At 42.0% G+C, this 22,017-nt stretch overlaps 1 protein-coding gene across 3 annotated transcripts in view; it reads right to left on the minus strand.

Moving 5' to 3' along the window:
• Positions 1-22,017, minus strand: part of LOC121536816 (cordon-bleu protein-like 1) — a 52,735-nt gene that overhangs the window by 20,402 nt on the left and 10,316 nt on the right. The window contains exon 1 of one of the 3 annotated variants that reach the window (XM_041844390.2): positions 4,194-4,509. The exons of the other annotated variants lie outside the window; for them this stretch is intronic. The gene's annotated coding sequence lies outside the window, so the exon portion shown is untranslated. Of the gene's footprint in view, positions 1-4,193; positions 4,510-22,017 lie in introns of those variants that run through there. 3 annotated transcript variants of the gene reach the window in all.

The raw sequence follows: 22,017 nt of genomic DNA on the forward strand, positions 1-22,017 counted from the left end.
TGCAGAGATCATCCGTTCACCCACACCGCATCTCACAAAGACACAGCAGTTGGAACCAAAAATCTCAAATTTGGATTAATCAGACCAAAGGACAGATTTCCACCAGTCTAATGTCCATTGCTCGTGTTTCTTGGCCCAAGCAGGTCTCTTCTTCTTATTGGTGTCCTTTAGTAGTGGTTTCTTTGCAGCAATTCGACCATGAAGGCCTGATTCACACAGTCCCCTCTGAACAGTTGATGTTGAGATGTGTCTGTGACTTGAACTCTGTGAAGCATTTATTTGGGCTGCAATTTCCGAGGCTGGTAACTCGAAATAACTTATCCTCTGCAGCAGAGGTAACTATGGGTCTTCCATTCCTGTGGCGGTCCTCATGAGAGCCAGTTTCATCATAGCGCTTGATGGTTTTTGCGACTGCACTTGAAGAAACTTTAAAAGTTCTTGAAATTTTCCGTATTGACTGACCTTCATGTCTTAAAGTAAAGATGGACTGTCAATTCTCTTTGCTTATTTGAGCTGTTCTTGCCATAATATGGACTTGGTCTTTTTCCAAATAGGGCTATCTTCTGTATACCCCCCTACCTTGTCACAACACAATTGATTGGCTCAAACGCATTAAGGAGGAAAGAAATTCCACAAATTAACTTTTAAGAAGGCACACCTGTTAATTGAAATCCATTCCAGGTGACTACTTCATGAAACTGGTTGAGAGAATGTCAAGAGTGTGCAAAGCTGTCATCAAGGCAAAGGGTGGCTATTTGAAGAATCTCAAATATAAAATATATTTTGATTTGTTTAACACGTTGTTGATTACTACATGATTCCATATCATTATTATTATTATTATTATTATTATTATTATTATCATAGTTTTGATATCTTCACTATTATTCTACAATGTAAAAAATAGTAAAAATAAAGAAAAACCCTTGAATGAGTAGGTGTGTCCAAACTTTTGACTGGTGGTGTATTTTCATTAAAAATAATTATTTTGATGAATTTATTCTATCGGTTCGGTTGCTGTATCTATGGACGCGACCCAGTCGTTCTTCTAAATGTTCCATTGCCATACTGGCTGGCAACGTCCTTATCCCTTGCTTGCTAGCCAACTACGGCTAACTTACAGTCACGTCAAACAGTGAAGCCAGAATAACAGCAAAGTAGCTGCATTTGCGTTTGTTTAAGCTGTTTTCTAGTGACATTTATTTGGATACATCCATAACAATGAGCTAATGATGTGCGATTTCGCTTGGCACAGAAAATGTGCTCTCTTGTCAGGACACTGTTCAGAGGAGCCAGCGAACAAAACAGCTAACACAATCACTTCAAACTGAATCTGGAAAGACTGCAAATTAGCTGAATTTCGTTTCATTTTACCTGTTTTCTATTGACATTTCTTTGACACGTTCATTACTATGGGACAGCTGGAGATCGAATTTCAACATTGAATCATATATTGACCATATACCACACCCCCTCGTGCCTTATTGCTTAAATATTCGATGGTTCCAATAATGTAATCACACCAATAAGCACACACCTTCACTCACAATAGTTGCACAATTATGCAATTTCAAGTAATTTAACAGCTTTAGATTTTAACAAAGTGTTGAACTCCATGCGTCCAGAAGCCTAGAGCCTCAGAAACAGACACATTAGACAGGGAAGTAAATGTGTTAAATCAACAGTTATATTCAACACACAGACACAAAACTGGTCTGGAACAACTAGAAATGTCTATGAATAGCTTAGTGTCTGTAAATGTGTCAACAGATGCCCCCAGCTAAAACAGAGACACAGACATTACTTCACATTCTCCTCACCTAAATGTTCTTTCCACACATAGGAAACAACATTTAAGTGACATTTTAACTACAAGTTACAACAGTGTTACTGTTATAGGCTCTGAAAACTAAAACAGGTGCCAATATAGCATTAATTAATTAATAGTCAAAAGTCCTAAAAGACAAACATAATATTGTTCAGTTCGTGAAACAGCACTGCTTTTCTCAATAGCCATATCTAGACACTGCTGAGAACATGTGACGGAGGCAGAGACAAAAGGTTTGTTTTCCTCATCCAAGCCCATGTTGTTCAGCAGCAGCCGCTGCCCTACAGTGAGGTGTCTGGCGAATGATGACAGACAGAGACATGTTGCAGCTTGACCCGTCTAACCGGTCATTCATCCCTTATTCATCCCTCAGAGGTCTGACGTGCATAAACAAACCCATTGACAACTAGGGAACATGCTCATTACTCAACAGACGGAAGGAAAAGACAGGTCTGGTGCCTCTGTTCTCTGTGACTTTTATTGGTCACAGGCTTGACAAAGCTGATATGTAATCCTGTGTATGTATACAGAGTTACATACAGCCAATAGATTGATCCATTACCGCTAAGTTACCTTGGTAGACAAGTACTTCTACTATACTTAAGTACTTGCCAGTTGCCAGACAGTGTATCAGATAACACACAGTAGTGGCATGAACTCACAGGGTACCATTGCCAACCATCAGTTACTGTCTGTCTGGGGCCAACAACTGATCTACAGTGGTGCGAAAAATGAAAACAGATGTGGAGTGGAATCTCGCTCTGCTCACACCTGGTACTGTACAAATGTTTAACGCAACTGCAGGAAGGTCCGCATACAGTCTACCCAAAGAAGGTAGGAACTATACATAACCAGACAACACACAAGAAGGCATATTGTATTTTCATTATCCTGCTGCTAGATTAGCATCAAGGGAAATTCTATCAAAAAAGGCATTTGTTGCCCGTGCATGTTCCTTACATTATTGTCTGAGACAATGCACACATAGGACGCCAGTTCAAAGGCATAATATCCAGGTACTACTACCGATTTTCAAATACCTGAGACGCCTTCGTGTGTGTGCATGTGTGTGTGAGAGAGAGAGAGACCACAGTCCATAGAAATTCAACAGTAATGACTATGTGACTCCAAATCATTCCACAGAAGTTGATGTTATAGTGTTGTACCGTTGATGATTAGGCTACTTCCTAGTCTTTGTTTGGGCATCATTTTACAAACAGAGGAACCATTATTAACTGGCTGCTACTCAATCCTCTAAATGGATCAACTGAAGGGGCTGAGCAGCAGGCAACCGACTCATGTCTACTCACACAGTGAAGTACAGTATGATTACTGGCCTGCATTTAATACATTCTCCTGGAATTGTTAACAAGTAATATCCTGATATGCCATTCTTATATTTGTTTTGAAGCAATAAAGAAGCCACAATAACATCACCATAAGAGCTGTCTAAATTCGCTCAATTCCAACACGCATTATTGTAGCTGGAACATAGGAATGTTCACGTGAAATACATTTTTAGCCTCTTTCATTAAATGTTTTCATAATCACTGGGAAACCCTGAGGGAAAAAAGTTAATACTTGAGGGGGAAAACAACAGATTGTTTATGCTTGTGACCGACAAGAGTCTGTGGAGTCAGTCTTGCCCAGCTGAAGTTACGGTCAGTAAATACATTTAATTACTTAACTCAGGGTTGATGCATAAAGATTAGCAAGCCTTTCCGCTCTTGTAGTCTGTTAACAGTTGGTGTGTAGCCTAAAGGTCCCTTGGGAAAGGTGGGTTCATGTACAAAGCGCCAAACAAAGTGGCTATGCAAACAGGCTTTCCTGCCCTCTTCCGGACAACACCTGTGTATTTTAAGACGCGAGAGTGCAACAATGCATACCACCAACAACTTTCGTTATTGACTCTACTGTACGGGCTCACACATGCCACTGAAGGGTTAACAGAAACTCTACTGTACACTCCCACTTCAAAACTATTGAATCAAGGCAAACTACAACCAGTAACTATCGACTCAAACCAATGTCTTACAACAATCTTGTATGACAGTACAAATAACATGGCCCACATTAATGTGTCTTAAATAAATTATTACCCAGGTTGACATACTTTCAAGAATCGTAGTAGTAATACCCTAAGACTGAAGGCACATATACCCATTATGTTCCTCTTCAACAGTGTATTAGTTAAGAAACAATGCAACAAAAGTTAGACAGGGTGCTATAGGAAGATTTAGACAGAACTAGAGTGCCTCAAGTGAACCTGTACTCTCTTTTCCAATGCTGGATACAGGTTTGAACATGACACATTCACCCTAAACAGATCATCTCCACCAATCATTATTGAGTAAAGCCTTCTTACCTCTTCGCATCAGTGTTGAGTTATCCCCTCTTAAATACCTGCCATCTCCCCTGGGTTCAAAGACAGACTCTGCTACGATATGCCTGTTGGAGCCACTGAGGTATAATAAGAACAGTTGGAGCAGAGCAGACTGGGCCTACCTTAATGCCCCGCCCAGGCCATGATATCAGAAAATCTGTAGTCTCCTGTACTTTAAATCCCTTCACAGTGGCCCCCCTCAGTTAGTCAGTCGCAGAAAGCTCTTAAGCATGGTGTGTCGGTGGAGATTCAGTTCCGTTTAGACAGAGAGAGAGAGAGAGAGAGCTCCCCCGCAGCTAGTAATAAGCAGAGGGCTAATCAGCTTTACTTTACCTCCCTGCGCACTGCGTTGCAGCCGTGAACCTGTGGGCAAGGCGGTGAAACAACACAGCCCTGCTATCCATCACATTCACAGCATGTTTATCAACTTCCTCTCATATCCTCCAGTTCACACCACTGTGTACGCTAGCTGTCTGTCCGCCTTATTGAGCATGTCCAACAGCATGCCTGGGACGCTTTCCAAATGCTTAATCAGGTGTTACTTTGTATGTGTTTGCTTTTCATTATCCGAAAGACACAGACCACTCACCACCATGCCCTGCTTCTTCGAAGTGATTCACTCTGAAGTCACATCAGCAAGTTTGTGTGGATCTAACTCCCATATACAAGCCTTCCAACGAATGAGATCACATGCACACTTGCTGAGATATGTTTCACCTAGGGTGCTGTAATTGCTGAGACAAGAGTTTGGAATGGATTCCTTGTAGGCTAATCTTGTAATCATGTCTAGATGATTGCTTTCTGACAAGACGTAAGCCTTAAGCCTAAAGCATCTGACTTGTATTCACTTGCATAGGGTTGTTGAGATTAGGCCGATTTAATCATGTAACTAGTGGAATTACCTTAGCATTATTGATCTGATGGATCCACAAGTCTCAATTCTAATACACTTTCTTTTGTTTTCAACATCTGACCCACATTTGTATTTAATCAAACCTATGTCTGGTTTTGGTTAATCGGTCAAATGTGAAATAGTAGAACAGTATTAGAAAACTCAATGGGAAAACAGAAATGATTAGGTACATGCAGTGTGCATGGGTAAGTTTTAATGATGTGATCTAAGTGATGTTGTTAGTTACAGTAGCAGTTACTAGCTAACTGAGCATTCAGTCTGATTAGGTCTAGTGTACAGCAGTGTTAATTTCATCCACAAAAATAGTGACTAAAATATTAGTCAAACACCTATTTTTCTGTGGCAATTGACGAGACTATAACTGACTGAATAGACCCAGAAAAAAACTATAACAAAAGGCAAATGTTTATTATTTCAGTTCACTAAAACAAGACGAGATGAAATTATTAATTGGACTGAACAATCGTTTTTGGAGAGATTGAGAGCTTTTCAGTGATTAATATTAGCAGCCCAGATGCGCAGCGCAGTCCTGTTCAGCAGTGGGAAAGACACATCAGCTGGTGAGCTATGTTTTTCTCTCCCTTGAGTATAGAAAAGTAGACTGTCTTTGAATTTGTAGTCTCGCTTAACCCTCCCACTTTACACACTGCATTTCATAGCCAGGTTATGCAGCCAAAGTAGCCAAGTCTCCCTCTTTTCCTCAGAGAAAATGGCTTGAATCTAGCCCTTACCGTTCAAAGGATATGACCCATAATACCAGCACTTCATTTGTATTTATTTATATCGTCCATTGGCCATTCTAAAACCATGTGTTTAGGCTACACCTTGTTCAGTCATGTTAACTCATTAGCTAGCTATAGCTAACAACCTGGGGCGCATTCAGCAGGACGCAACGTTTTGGAACGTTCAGATAGAAATATGCTATGTAGAACAAACATGCCTCTCTGACATGTTGAATAAGGAATAATGTTGGCTCTATTAAGGGTATTTCTATCTGGAACGTTCAAGAACATTTTGCAACAAAATGTGGCCCTGGTAACATTACCAGTAGCCTAAGTAAACAATTTACATGGCCAGATAATTCTTAGATATTCTTATACATGTTTGTCATATTTCTGCTGTTGGGGAGAGAATAGGATCTTATGAAGAAAAATATGTTGGTAGGACAAGGCTATGTATGTTTGTGCACATGGAAGTCAGTGATTTATATTTACTATAGGTTAATGAGGCAATACAAATGTGATGTGACTAAAATGTGACTAAAATGAAAGAGCATTTAATTGACTGAAATGGCCCACTGTTTTGGTATAACTAGACTAATCATTATTCAAACTGAAAAAATGTGACTAAGATTTAATGACATTTTGGTCAAAATGACTAAGACTAGACTAAATCTAAAAAAGAGTGTCAAAATGAACACTGCTGTACAGGCCGGTGATGTAATAGTGAGTGTAAACTATGGAGCCTGTCAGCACTTATTACTCTCCTCAGCAGCTTGCATATGAGAAAAGGTCATAATAGGCAAGCTAAACTCAGAACAATATATTCATATTTAAAGCACCAATATCTACAGTATGTTGGTGTCAGATTTCACAAAACAGAGTGACATCTATCTGTATCAACTTTTTTCACTTCCCATACTACTTGATAATGTCAGGAATGGCATACAGGTTGAAACATGACCTGAAAGTCTGACTGAAAAGCAGGGCACAAATGCTGCCTTTTACGGTCTATTACAGAGTACTTGAACTGTCCAGTGTTGTATTTTGTTGTCTAAATCATCATTGTTGGAATGGAAAAATCTATGCAAGAGGTCACCCTCTGCCTATTAAATATATTTGTGACAAAAAGCAGGAAGCTACAGTTTGACCTTGGGTAGTAAGCGTACAATGGCTTGTGTAAATTTCCTACATCTTACAATGAGAGCGCCAGATCAACAGAGGTTTAACAACAGCAGGAATTTTCTTGCACCCTCTGCCCTACTATGTATGGTACATGTCACTTTCACAGGTTCTCTTTCACTTAAAATAACAGAACTAAGTGCTTGATACAGTACAATGATCAAGTGCCACTCAGTTCATGCTCCAAGTGTAAGGGAAACAAACAGGTGGTTGTCTACTCAAATAGATTGTCTTAGTATACTTCCTCTGTAAATAGTATTTTGTCTTTTGAGTTTGTCCTTCATTGAACAGAAAAGCCATATCAGATGATAAGGGGACAACTTGTGGTTGGAGGTAGTAGTGGGTGGGAATCGGAGTGACGGGATGGGGGTGGGGTTGCAGAGAAGGAGGTAAATCCCTGTGGAAAGACAAAACACAGGGCCAGGGACACAGCTGGTAATTTGGTAAGAGGTCACTCACAGTAAACACAAGCTGTTTAGAGAAGGTCTGGAAAGGCCATTACCCCAGGAGCTGTGTGGGACGGATGGAAAGAGATTAGAAAAAAATAGCAACTCTATGAAAACTCCCCACTTCCTATGTGTATCCTTTATTATTTTAGGCAAAACAAAACCATTTTCCCATAACATGGTCCTATACAGGCTTCAAACTTGCTTGGCAAAATGCACACCCTTATTTAGACAACTGATAAGTATCTAGGGGGCATTAGTAACTTCAGAGTTGCTAAGCATTAATATACAGTATGTACAGTGCCTTGCAAAAGTAGGTCCCCCTGCTCAAGAAAGCACATATACAGGCCCGTCTGAAGTTTGCCAATGAACATCTGAATGATTCAGAGGAGAACTGGGTGAAAGTGTTGTGGTCAGATGAGACCAAAATCGAGCTCTTTGGCATCAACTCAACTCGCCATGTTTGGAGGAGGAGGAATGCTGCCTATGACCCCAAGAACACCATCCCCACCGTCAAACATGGAAGTGGAAACATTATGCTTTGGGGGTGTTTTTCTGCTAAGGGGACAGGACAACTTCACCGCATCAAAGGGACGATGGACTGGGCCATGTACCGTCAAATCTTGGGTGAGAACCTCCTTTCCTCAGCCAGGGCATTGAAAATGGGTCGTGGATGGGTATTCCAGCATGACAATGACCCAAATTACACGGCCAAGGCCACAAAAGAGTGGCTCAAGAATAAGCACATTAAGGTCCTGGAGTGGCCTAGCCAGTCTCCAGACCGTAATCCCATAGAAAATCTGTGGAGGGAGCTGAAGGTTCGAGTTGCCAAACGTCAGCCTCCAAACCTTAATGACTTGGAGAAGATCTGCAAAGAGGAGTGGGACAAAATCCCTCCTGAGATGTGTGCAAACCTGGTGGCCAACTACAAGAAACGTCTGACCTCTGTGATTGCCAACAAGGGTTTTGCCACCAAGTACTAAGTCATGTTTTGCAGAGGGGTCAAATACTTATTTCCCTCATTAAAATGCAAATCAATTTATAACATTTTTGACATGCGTTTTTCTGGATTGTTTTGTTGTGATTCTGTCTCACTGTTCAAATAAACCTACCATTTAAATGATAGACTGATCATGTCTTTGTCAGTGGGCAAACGTACAAAATCAGCAGGGGATCAAATACTTTTTTCCCTCACTCTATTACCCCCCTTTGCTATGAAGCCCCTAAATAAGATCTGGTGCAACCAATTACTTTCAGAAGTCACATAATTAGTTAAATAAAGTCCACCTGTGTGCAATCTAAGTGTCACATGATCTGTTACATGATTTCAGTATATATATATATATATATATATATATATATATATACACACATACACACACACACACACACACACACACACCTGTTCTGAAAGGCCCCAGAGTCTGCAACACCACTAAGCAAGGGGCACCACCAAGCAAGTGGCACCATGAAGACCAAGGAGCTCTCCAAACAGGTCAGGGACAAACTTGTGGAGAAGTACAGATCAGGGTTGGGTTATAAAAAAATATCCGAAACTTTGAACATCCCACAGAGCACCATTTAAATCCATTATTAAAAAATGGAAAGAATATGGCACCACAACAAACCTGCCAAGAGAGGGCCGCCCACCAAAACTCATGGACCAGGCAAGGAGGGCATTAATCAGAGAGGCAACAAATAGACCAAAGAAAACCCTGAAGGAGCTGCAAAGCTCCACAGCGGAGATTGGAGTATCTGTCCATAGGACCACTTTAAGCCGTACACTCCACAGAGCTGGGCTTTACGGTACAGTGGCCAGAAAAAAGCCATTGCTTAAAGAAGAAAATGAGCAAACACATTTCGTGTTCGCCAAAAGGCATGTGGGAGACTCCCCAAACATATGGAAGAAGGTACTCTGGTCAGATGAGACTAAAATTGAGCTTTTTGGCCATCAAGGAAAATGTCTGCCGCAAACCCAACACCTCTCATCACCCCGAGAACACCATCCCCACAGTGAAGCATGGTGGTGGCAGCATCATGCTGTGGAGATGTTTTTCATCAGCAGGGACTGGGAAACTGGTCAGAATTGAAGGAATGATGGATGGCGCTAAATACAGGGAAATTCTTGAGGGAAACCTGTTTCAGTCTTCCAGAGATTTGAGACTGGGACGGAGGTTCACCTCCCAGCAGGACAATGACCCTAAGCATACTGCTAAAGCAAAGGGAAACATTTAAATGTCTTGGAAAGGCCTAGTCAAAGCCCAGACCTCAATCCAATTGAGAATCTGTAGTATGACTTAAAGATTGCTGTAAAGCAGCGGAACCCATCCAACTTGAAGGAGCTGGAGCAGTTTTGCCTTGAGGAATGGGCAAAAATCCCAGTGGCTAGATGTGCCAAGCTTATAGAGACATAGCCCAAGAGACATGCAGCTGTAATTGCTGCAAAAGGTTTCTCTACAAAGTATTGACTCTGGGGGGGCATGTTGGTAGGCATGTTGTGTAAATCATTTTTTATATTAATTTTTATTTCACCTTTATTTAACCAGGTAAGCCAGTTGAGAACAAGTTTTCATTTACAACTGTGACCTGGCCTAGATAAAGCAAAGCAGTGCGATAAAAACAACAACACAGAGTTACATATGGGGTAAAACAAAACATAAAGTCAAAAATACAACAGAAAATATATATACAGTGTGTGCAAATGTAGCAAGTTATGGAGGTAAGGCAATAAATAGGCTATAGTGCAAAATAATTACAATTAGTATTAACCCTGGAATGATAGATGTGCAAGAGATGATGTGCAAATAGAGATACTGGGGTGCAAATGAGCAAAATAAATAACAATATGGGGATGAGATAGTTGGGTGGGCTAATTTCAGATGGGCTGTGTACAGGTGCAGTGATCGGTAAGGTGCTCTGACAACTGATGCTTAAAGTTAGTGACGGAGATAAGCGTCTCCAGCTTCAGAGATTTTTGCAATTCGTTCCAGTCATTGGCAGCAGAGAACTGGAAGGAATGGCGGCCAAAGGAGGTGTTAGCTTTGGGAATGACCAGTGAGATATACCTGCTGGAGCGCATACTACGGGTGGGTGTTGCTATGGTTACCAATGAGGTAAGATAAGGCGGGGATTTGCCTAGCAGTGATTTATAGATGGCCTGGAGCCAGTGGGTTTGGCGACGAATATGTAGTGAGGACCAGCCAACAAGAGCGTACAGGTCACAGTGGTGGGTAGTATATGGGGCTTTGGTGACAAAACGAATGGCACTGTGATAGACTACATCCAATTTGCTGAGTAGAGTGTTGGAGGCTATTTTGTAAATGACATCACCGAAGTCAAGGATCGGTAGGATAGTCAGTTTTACGAGGGCATGTTTGGCAGCATGAGTGAAGGAGGCTTTGTTGCGAAATAGGAAGCCGATTCTAGATTTAACTTTGGATTGGAGATTCTTAATGTGAGTCTGGAAGGAGAGTTTACGGTCTAACCAGACACCTAGGTATTTGTAGTTGTCCACATACTCTAGGTCAGACCCGTCAAGAGTAGTGATTGTAGTCTGGTGGGCGGGTGCCAGCAGCGTTCGATTGAAGAGCATGCATTTAGTTTAACTAGTGTTTAAGAGCAGTTGGGAGGCTACTGAAGGAGTGTTGTATGGCATTGAAGCTCGTTTGGAGGTTTGTTAACACAGTGTCCAATGAAAGGCCAGATGTATACAAAATGGTGTCGTCTGCGTAGAGGTGGATCTGAGAGTCACCAGCAGCAAGAGCGACATCATTGATATACACTGAGAAAAGAGTCGGCCCAAGATTTAAACCCTGTGGCACCCCCATAGAGACTGCCATAGGTCCAGACAACAGGCCCTCCGATTTGACACATTGAACTCTATCTGAGAAGTAGTTGGTGAGCCAGGCGAGGCAGTCATTTGAGAAACCAAGGCTATTTAGTCTGCCAATAAGAATGCGGTGGTTGACAGAGTCGAAAGCCTTGGCCAGGTCGATGAAGACGGCTGCACAGTACTGTCTATTATCGATCGCGGTTATAATATCGTTTAGGACCTTGAGCGTGGCTGAGGTGCACCCATGACCAGCTCGGAAACCAGATTGCATAGCGGAGAAGGTACAATGGGATTCGAAATGGTCGGTGATCTGTTTGTTAACTTGGCTTTCAAAAACTTTCGAAAGGCAGGGCAGGATGGATATAGGTCTGTAACAGTTTGGATCTAGAGTGTCACCCCCTTTGAAGAGGGGGATGACCGCGGCAGCTTTCCAATCTCTGGGGATCTCAGACGTTACGAAAGAGAGGTTGAACAGGCTAGTAATAGGGGTTGCGACAATTTCGGCGGCTAGTTTTAGAAAGAAAGGGTCCAGATTGTCTAGCCCAGATGATTTGTAGGGGTCCAGATTTTGCAGCTCTTTCAGAACATCAGCTGTCTGAATTTGTGTGAAGGAGAAGGGCATGGGCAAGTTGCAGCGGAGGGTGCAGAGCTGGTGGCCGGGGTACTGGTAGCCAGGTGGAAAGCATGGCCAGCCGTAGCAAAATGCTTGTTGAAATTCTCGATTATTGTAGATTTATCGGTGGTGATAGTGTTTCCTAGCCTCAGTGCAGTGGGCAGCCTTTGCTTTCCTAACTGCTTGTGTATATTGGTTCCTAACTTCCCTGAAAAGTTGCATATCGCAGGGGCTATTTGATGCTAATGCAGTACGCCACAGGATGTTTTTGTGCTGGTCAAGGGCAGTCAAGTCTGAGGAGAACCAGGGGCTATATCTGTTCTTAGTTCTGTATTTTTTGAATGGGGCATGTTTATTTAAGATTGAGAGGAATGTACTTTTAAAGAACAACCAGGCATCCTCTACTGACGGAATGAGATCTATATCCATCCAGGATACCTGGGCCAGGTCAACTAGGAAGGCCTGCTCGCTAAAGTGTTTTAGGGAGCGTTTGACAGTGATGAGGGGTGGTCGTTTGACCGCGGACCCGTTACGGACGCAGGCAATAAGGCAGTGATCGCTGAGATCCTGGTTGAAGACAGCAGAGGTGTATTTAGAGGGTAAGTTAGTCAGGATGATATCTATGAGGGTACCCATGTTTACGGATTTAGGGTTGTACCTGGTAGGTTCGTTGATCATTTGTGTGAGATTGAGGGCATCTAGTTTGGATTGTAGGATGGCCGGGGTGTTAAGCATATCCCAATTAAGGTCACCAAGCAGTACGAACTCTGAGGATAAATGGGGGGCAATCAATTCACATATTGTGTCCAGGGCACAGCTGGGGGCTGAGGGGGTCTGTAGCAAGCGGCAACAGTGAGAGACTTATTTCTGGAAAGGTGGATTTTTAAAAGTAGAAGCTCAAACTGTTTGGGCACAGACCTGGATAGTATGATAGAACTCCACCCCCTTTGGCAGTTCTATCTAGACGGAAAATGTTGTAGTTGGGGAAGGACATTTCAGAATTTTTGGTGGCTTTCCTAAGCCAGGATTCAGACACAAACCCCACCAAAAATCCATTTTAATTCCAGGTTGTAAGGCAACAAAATAGGAAAAATGCCAAGGGAGGTGAACAATTTCGCAAGCCACTGTAATAACCCTCTCTTATGAATCACCTTATTTCACTTCAGTAACATTGGGCAGTCCCAAATGGCAACTTATTCCCTTTAGTACACTACTTTTGACCATAGCCCTGGTCAAAAGTAGTGCACTATAACGGGAATAGCTACAGTTGAAGTCGGAAGTTTACATACACTTATGTTGGAGTCATTAAACTTGTTTTTCAACCACTCCACACATTTCTTGTTAACAAACTATAGTTTTGGCAAGTCGGTTAGGACATCTACTTTGTGCATGACACAAGTAATTTTTCCAACAATTGTTTACAGACAGATGACAGATTATTTCACTTATAATCCACTGTATCACAATTCCAGTGGGTCAGAAGTTTACATACACTAAGTTGACTGTGCCTTTAAACAGCTTGGAAAATTCCAGAAAATGATGTCATGGCTTTAGAAGCTTCTGATAGGCTAATTTACATTTTCTTAGTCAATTGGAGGTGTACCTGTGGATGTATTTCAAGGCCTACCTTCAAACTCAGTGCCTCTTTGCTTGACATCATGGGAAAATGAAAAGAAAAATGTGTTGACCTCCACAAGTCTGGTTCATCCTTGGGAGCAATTTCCAAATGCCTGAAGGTACCACGTTCATCTGTACAAACAATAGTACGCAAGTATAAACACCATGGGACCACGCAGCCGTCATACCGCTCAGGAAGGTGACGCGTTCTGTCTCCTAGAGATGAACGTACTTTGGTGCGAAAAGTACAAATCAATCCCAGAACAACAGCAAAGGACCTTGTGAAGATGCTGGAGGAAACAAGTACAAAAGTATCTATATCCACAGTAAAACGAGTCCTATAGCGACATAACCTGAAAGGCCGCTCAGCAAGGAAGACGCCACTGCTCCAAAACCAACATAAAAAAGCCAGACTACGGTTTGCAACTGCACATGGGGACAAAGATCGTACTTTTTGGAGAAATATCCTCTGGTCTGATGAAACAAAAATAGAACTGTTTGGCCATTATGACCATCGTTATGTTTGGAGGAAAAAGGGGGTTGCTTGCAAGCCGAAGAACACCATCCCAACCGTGTAGCACAGGGGTGGCAGCATCATGCTGTGGGGGTGCTTTGCTGTAGGAGGGACTGGTGCAATTCACAAAATGGATGGCATCATGAGGAAGGAAAATTATGTGGATGCATCTCAAGACATCAGTCAGGAAGTTAAAGCTTGGTCGCAAATGGGTCTTCCAAATGGACAATGACCCCAAGCATACTTCCAAAGTTGTGGCAAAATGGCTTAAGGACAACAAAGTCAAGGTATTGGAGTGGCCATCACAAAGCCCTGACCTCAATCCTATAGAAAATGTGTGGGCAGAACTGAAAAAGCGTGTGCGAGCAAGGAGGCCTACAAACCTGACTCAGTTACACCAGCTCTGTCAGGAGGAATGGGCCAAAATTCACCCAACTTATTGTCGTAAGCTTGTGGAAGGCTACCCGAAACGTTTGACCCAAGTTAAACAATTTAAAGGCAATGCTACCAAATACTAATTGAGTGTATGTAAACGTCTGACCCACTGGGAATGTGAGGAAATAAATAAAAGCTTAAATAAATCTCTCTCTACTATTATTCTGACATTTCAATTTTTTTAAATAAAGTGATGATCCTAACTGACCTAAGACTAGGATTAAATGTCAGGAATTGGGGAAAAACAGAGTTTTAATGTATTTGGCTAAGGTGTATGTAAACTTCCGACTTCAACTGTAGGTGCCATTTGAGATGCACACATTCATTATAGTACTTTCTTTCCTTCTTACTACCACTGAGACTCCAGCTGATAGTAAGTTAGTCAGCCAGTCAATCAATATAATTTGAAATAATTCTGGGTGATCCTTGAATTCCATGTACATGAGATCACCCAGCGCAGGTCACAGAAGAGATCAACCTAGTCTGACCGGTTCTCTCCCCACTTTTCCCCCCACACCTAATTTCAGAGGTCAAATTTGCTTCTGCAGAACTTTTTTAGTACAGGCAAGTACCTCAGTACAGGCAAGATCCTCAAAAAGTTATACAGCTGCACCATCGAGAGCATCCTGACCGGTTGCATCACCGCCTGATATGGCAACTGCTCGGCATCTGACCGTAAGGCACTACAGAGGGTAGTGCATAAGGCCCAGTACATCACTGGGGCCAAGCTTCCTGCCATCCAGGACCTCTATACTAGGCAGTGTAAGAGGAAGGCCCAAAAATTGTCAAAGACTCCAGCCACCCAAATCATAGACTGTTCTCTCTGCTACCGCACAGCAAGCGGTACCGGAGCGCCAAGTCTAGGTCCAAATGAAATGGCTACCCGGACTATTTGCACTTTTTACACTGCTGCTACTTGCTGTTTAATATCTATGCATAGTAACTTTACCCCTACCTACATGTACATATTACCTCAAGTATCTCGACTAACCTGTACCCCTGCACATTGACTCTGTAACCGTACCCCCTGTATATAGCCTCGTTACTGTTCTTTTCTTGTGTTACTTTTTTTACTTTAGTTGATTAAGTAAATATTTTCTTAACTCTTATTTTCTTAAAACTGCATTGTTGGTTAAGTGCTTGTAAGTAAGCATTTCACGGTAAGGTCTACACCTGTTGCATTCAGCACATGTGACAAATAGAATTTGATTTGATTTAATTTGACCTTGGCACAGTCAAGACAGGGTAAACATCTGCCAAGCATTAAGAGAACAACAAGTAATGTGTTCCAGTCCAAGTGTATGTTTAAATCCATTGCTTTTGGCTTGATAAGAGGGAAAATTAGGAGCTATTTAAGGGTATTTAAATCATCAGATACACAACATAAGCATCAGCTGCTTATGTAATAATTTGTACAGCACTGAAAGAGAGGAACAAGTTTGTCCTTTCTGTGAGGGCAACATTCACAGAAAAATCAAATCAAATAGTATTTGTCACATGCTTCATAAACAACAGGTGTAGACTAACAGTGAAATGCTTACTTAGAGAAATAATAGAAAAGTAATAACACAAGGAATAAATATACAATGAGTAACGATAACTCGGCTATATACACGGGGTACCAGTACAGAGTCGATGTGCAGAGGTACGAGGTAATTGAGGTACAGTGGCTTGCGAAAGTATTCACCCCCCTTGGCATTTTTCCTATTTTGTTGCCTATCACTTTTAAGATGCAAAATATTTTTTTTTGTGAAACAAACAAGAAATAAGAAAAAAAAACTGAAAACCTGAGCGTGCATAACTATTCACCACCCAAAGTCAATACTTTGTAGAGCCACCTTCTGCAGCAATTAAAGCTGCAAGTCTCTTGGGGTATGTCTCTATAAGCTTGGCACATCTAGCCAATGGGATTTTTGCCCATTCTTCAAGGCAAAACTGCTCCAGCTCCTTCAAGTTGGATGGGTTCCGCTGGTGTACAGCAATCTTTAAGTCATACCACAGATTCTCAATTGGATTGAGGTCTGGGCTTTGACTAGGCCATTCCAAGACATTTCCCCTTAAACTACTTGAGTGTTGCTTTAGCAGTATGCTAGGGTCATTGTCCTGCTGGAAGGTGAACCTCCGTCCCAGTCTCAAATCTCTGGAAGACTAATCTCTAGAAGAATTTCCCTGTATTTAGCGCCATCCATCATTCCTTCAATTCTGACCAGTTTCTCAGTCCCTGCCGATGAAAAACATCCCCACAGCATGATGCTGCCACCACCATGCTTCACTGTGCGGATGGTGTTCTCGGGGTGATGAGAGGTGTTGGGTTTGCGCCAGACATAGCGTTTTCCTTGATGGACAAAAAGCTACATTTTAGTCTCATCTGACCAGAGTACCTTCTTCCATATGTTTGGGGAGTCTCCCACATGCCTTTTGGCGAACACTAAATGTGTTTGCTTATTTTTTTCTTTAAGCAATGGCTTTTTTCTGGCCACTCTTCCGTAAAGCCCAGCTCTGTGGAGTGTATGGCTTAAAGTGGTCCTATGGACAGATACTCCAATCTCCGCTGTGGAGCTTTGCAGCTCCTTCAGGGTTATCTTTGGTCTCTTTGTTGCTTCTCTGATTAATGCCCTCCTTGCCTGGTCCGTGAGTTTTGGTGCGCGGTCCTCTCTTGGCAGGTTTGTTGTGGTGCCATATTCTTTCCATGTTTTAATAATGGATTTAAAATGGTGCTCCGTGGGATGTTCAAAGTTTCGGATATTTTTTTAATAACCCAACCCTGATCTGTACTTCTCCACAACTTTGTCCCTAATCTGTTTGGATAGTTCCTTGGTCTTCATGGTGCCGCTTGCTTGGTGGTGACCCTTGCTTAGTGGTGTTGCAGACTCTGGGGCCTTTCAGAACAGGTGTATATATACACACTGAGATCATGTGGCACTTAGATTGCACACAGGTGGACTTTATTTAACTAATTATGTGACTTCTGAAGGTAATTGGTTGCACCAGATCTTATTTAGGGGCTTCATAGCAAAGGGGGTGAATACATATGCACGCACAACTTTTCCGTTATTTACTTTTTAGCATTTTTTGAAACAAGTAATTTTTTTCATTTCACTTCACCAATTTGGACTATTTTGTGTATGTCCATTACATGAAATCCAAATAAAAATCAATTTAAATTACAGGTTGTAATGCAACAAAATAGGAAAAACGCCAAGGGGGATTAATACTTTTGCAAGGCACTTTAGATATGTACATGTACAGTGCATTCGGAAAGTATTCAGACCCATTGACTTTTTCCACATTTTGTTACATTACAGCCTTATTCTAAAATTGATTAGATAAAAAAAATTCAAAACAGGTTTTAAGATTTTTTTGCAAATGTATTTGAAAAGAAAAATGGAAATACCTTATTTACATAATAATTCAGCCTCTTTGCTATGAGACTCGAAATTGAGCTCAAGTGCATCCTGTTTCCACTGATCATCCTTGAGATGTTTCTACAACTTGATTGGAGTCCACCTGTGGTGAATTCCACTGATTGGACATGATTTGGAAAGGCACAAACCTGTCTATATAAGGTCCCACAGTTGACAGCCCATGTCAGAGCAAAAACAAAGCAATGAGGTCGAAGGAATTGTCCGTAGAACTCCGAGACAGGATTGTGTCGAGGCACAGATCTGGGGAAGGGTACCAAAACATTTCTGCAGCATTTAAGGTCCCCAAGAACACAGTGGCCTCCTTCATTCTTAAATGGAAGAAGTTTGGAACCACCAAGACTCTTCCTACAGCTGGCCGCCCGACCAAACTGAGCAATCGGGGGAGAAGGGCCTTGGTCAGGGAGGTGACCAAGAACCCGATGTTCACTCTGACAGAGCTCCACAGCTCCTCTGTGTAGATGGGAGAACCTTCCAGAAGGACAACCATCTCCGCAGTACTCCACCAATCAGGCCTTTATGGTAGAGTGGCTAGATGGAAGCCAGACCTCAGTAAAAGGCACAAGAAGTGGCTTTGGGACAAGTCTCTGAATGTCCTTGAATGGCCCAGCCAGAGCCCAGACATGAACCCGATCGAACATCTCTGGAGAGAACTGAAAATAGCTGTGCAGCGATGCTCCCCATCAAACTTGACAGAGCTTGAGAGGATCTCCAGAGAAGAATTGGAGAAACTCCCCAAATTCAGGTGTGCCAAGCTTGTAGCGTCATACCCAAGAAGACTCAAGGCTGTAATTGCTGCCAAAGGTGCTTCAACAAAGTACTGTGTAAAGTGTCTGAATACGTATGTAAATGTCATATTTCAGTTATTTATTTTTTATACATGAGCAAAAATTTATAAAAACCTGTTTTTGCTTTGTCATTATGGGGTATTGTGTGTAGATTGATGACGGGAGGAAAAAACAATTTAATCCATTTTAGAATAAGGCTGTAACGTAACAAAATGTGGAAAAAGTCAAGGGATCTGAATACTTTCCGAATGCACTGTAGGTAGGGATAAAGTTTCCCGGCAACAGGATGGATAATAAACAGCAGCAGCGTATGTGATGAGTCAAGAGTTAGTGCAGAAAGGGTCAATGCAGATAGTTAAATAGTTAAGAAATAGCTACCCAGACTAACTACACGGCCAAAAGGGTGGCAGTTTGTAGAACACACAAACATACACTACATGACCAAAAGTATACGGACACCTGCTCATCGAACATCTCAATCCAAAATCATGGGCATTAATATGGAGTTGATCCCCCATTTGCTGCTATGACATCCTACACTCTTCTGAGAAGGCTTTCCACTAGATGTTGGAACATTGCTGCGGGGACTTTCTTCCATTCAGCCACAAGAGCATCAGTGAGGTCGGGCACTGATGTTGGCCGATTAGGCCTGGCTCGCAGTCGGCGTTCCAATTCATCCCATAGGTGTTCGTTGGAGTTGAGGTCAGGGCTTTGTGCAGGCCAGTCAAGTTCTTCCACAACAATCTCAACAAACTATTTCTGTATTGACCTCGCTTTGTGCATGGGGGCATTGTCATGCTGAAACAGGAAAGGGCCTTCCCCATGCTGTTGCCACAAAGTTGGAAGCACAGAATCATCTAGAATATCATTATATGCTGTAACATTAAGATTTCCATTCACTGGAACTAAGGGGCCTAGCCCGAACCATGAAAAACAGCCCCAGACCATTATTCCTGCTCCACCAAACTTTAGTTGGCACTATGCATTTGGACAGGTAGCGTTCTCCTGGCATCCGCCAAACCCAGATTTGGCCGTCGGACTGCCAGATGGTGAAGCGTGATTCATCACTCCAGGGAACGCGTTTCTACTGCTCCAGAGTCCAATGGCGGCAAGCTTTACACCACTCCAGCCGATGCTTGGCATTGCGCATGGTGATCTTGGGCTTGTGTGGGTTTCTCAGCCAAGGCAACCCATTTCAAGAAACTCCTGCGACAAACAGTTATTGTGCTGACGTTGCTTCCAGAGGCAGTTTGGAACTCAGTAATGAGCGTTGCAACCAAGGACAGACGATTTTTACGCACTACACGCTTCAGCACTCGGCAGTCCCCTTCTGTGCTCTTGTGTAGCCTACCACTTCGTGGCTGAGCCGTTGTTGCTCCTAGACGTTTCCACTTCACAATAACAGCACTTACAGTTGACCGGGGCAGCTCTAGCAGGGCAGACATTTGATGAACTGAGTTGTTGGAAAGGTGGCATCCTATGACGGTGCCATGTTGAAAGTAACTGAGGTCTTCAGTACGGGTCATTCTACTGCCAATGTTTGTCTATAGAGATTGCATGGCTGTGTGCTCGATTTTATACACCCGTCAGCAATGGGTGTGGCTGATGTATCCGAATCCACTAATTTGAAGGGTGTCCATATACTTTTGTATATATAGTGTATATGATGTAGGCTACTGCACATTATGCACAACAGAAAAACATAAAAGCCAATAGATGTAGCTAGCTATATGCTCTCTTGGGTAAATATATTAATCTAGCTCCAGTAGGCTAATCTTTTTGGGTGTGAACTGTATTATTAGACTACTGTATTATACTGTATTATATGGACTGGAATTACACACATCATTCAAACAATTTAAAAGCAGGGAGAGAACATGCGATTCTGGTGCAGCACATGCGTATAGGCTAGCGAATTTGATTTTAAAATATAATAGGGCCTATTTGTATAATTAGTAGGCTGACGCGTATATACCTTTCATAATATTTATCCTAATATTATTAGCCTACCTCTTCTTTCTCTCTCTATTGTTGCTTCATTCCTTCCTTGCTTTCAATAGTTACATGAAATACGTTTTGTTGTCCTTATCTTCATCATTCTAATGACATCCTTGAATAATATAGAACTATAATTAGATGCAGAAGGCTTTCACTTCTCTTCACTAAGATTGAATGGTTATGGTTCTGAATAAATAACTACTATAGCCTACCGACATCGCGCGTTCGCTCTTCTTTCAAACTACCAGTGAGTTCTATTGGCTGCTGTATTTAACATTCAGCAAACAAGAGCTTGCGTCCCTCTTCAAATAGTCTATGGCTATAAGAAATGCTAAAATAAAATAATGTCCTTCAACCTATTCTAGTCTAGCTTTTCCTGCATGGGACTCCAAGAGCTAAGGAGCATTTTTTTAAGGAGAGAGGCCAGCGGAGCAGAGGCCGTAGACAAGGCAGATTTAGACATCGCATATAATTTAACAGTTCCATTTCACGCCATGCTGTTCATATAAATAATTTATTATAATTTGCCGGTTTTCTTTGTTATTTATCTCTGGAAAAGGGAGTGGTAAATCCCGGTAACTGGGTTCCCGCCATTCAACCCTATTCCGGGATGAGCAGTACTGGAGAAGAAAGTATTTCCTGTTGAGTCATAATTATATCTATCACACTGCATTCATTATTTTGAGACAATGCTGCATTGTCTACACTGGAGTGTTTATCAAAGAAGCACCAGCCTGTTGCTCTGCTGTCTCCCCTGATGCTCATCACATGCACTGGCGCTTCCAAAAAGTCATCAAAGGACCAAGAGCTTCGTACTTTATATGGAAACATAACTATGATCTTGCTTTGTGATTACAGTTTTCCAAGTAAAAGACAGATGAAATATGAAAAAAATATAAATTTGCCACAGTGCGATAAGATAATGTATGAATAGGCTATTCCTTATGAAGGATACATATTCTTAAATGTGTGTATCTACTAGGCTGTCTGGCTGCTGTGTCATATTCAATATATGGAATGGAAAACTGGGAAATGATCATCTAGAGATTTGCTTCACATACTTTATTTTCAGCCCTTTCATTTTTCTCAGACCTTTTTAACAGAAAAGGCTCTGTTATGGGGGTGGAAGGTAGGTGGCTTCCAACTGTTATGTGTCAGAAGAGTGCACAACAGAAACAAAGCATGGGCCAAGACTTCATACACAGTCTTGACTATTTGCATTCTAGCAATGTACATACATTCTAGCGACACTATAACCCATTTGCACAGAGCTATTGTGAGGAATCTGTGTCGAATAAGGGCTCTATCTGACATTAAAACTGAGCAC

This window comes from Coregonus clupeaformis, chromosome 23, assembly GCF_020615455.1.
Source record: "Coregonus clupeaformis isolate EN_2021a chromosome 23, ASM2061545v1, whole genome shotgun sequence".
NCBI lineage: Eukaryota > Metazoa > Chordata > Actinopteri > Salmoniformes > Salmonidae > Coregonus > Coregonus clupeaformis.